This window comes from Pterocles gutturalis, unplaced genomic scaffold (genome assembly GCF_000699245.1).
Source record: "Pterocles gutturalis isolate BGI_N339 unplaced genomic scaffold, ASM69924v1 scaffold28309, whole genome shotgun sequence".
Taxonomy (NCBI): domain Eukaryota; kingdom Metazoa; phylum Chordata; class Aves; order Pterocliformes; family Pteroclidae; genus Pterocles; species Pterocles gutturalis.
The window spans coordinates 1264-1929 of NW_010136597.1; positions in this window are offsets into that span (position 1 = coordinate 1264).

Sequence of the window (666 nt, forward strand, 5' to 3'; positions counted from 1 at the left end):
CCCCCATGCCCCCAGCTGCTCCTGGAGCACCTGGAGTGCCTGGTGTCCCGCCACGAGCGGTCCCTGCGGATGACGGTGGTCAAGCGCCAGGCGCAGTCCCCGGCCGGCGTCTCCTCGGAGGTCGAGGTCCTCAAGGCCCTCAAGTCCCTCTTCGAGCACCACAAAGCGCTGGACGAGAAGGTGGGTGTGGGGCGGGGGGACACGGGTGTCCCCAGGGGGGTCTCAGGGGGCTTCTGGGGTGACATGGTGGCACCTGCAGGTCCCCAAGAGTGTCTCAGGAGGTTCTGGGGTGACATGGTGACACCTGGTGACATCCAAGGGTGTCTCATGGGGTTCTAGGGTGACACAGTGGCACCTGGAGGTCCCCAAGAGGGGCTCATGGGCTTCTGGGGGGACATGGTGGCACCTGGAGGTCCCCAAGAGGGGCTCATGGGCTTCTGGGGTGACATGGTGACACCTGGTGACATCCAAGGGTGTCTCATGGGGTTCTAGGGTGACACAGTGGCACCTGGAGGTCCCCAAGGGTGTCTCAGGAGGTTCTGGGGTGACATGGTGGCACCTGGAGGTCCCCAAGAGTGTCTCATGGGCTTCTGGGGTGACATGGTGGCACCTGGAGGTCCCCAAGAGTGTCTCATGGGCTTCTGGGGGGATATGGTGGCAGCCGGG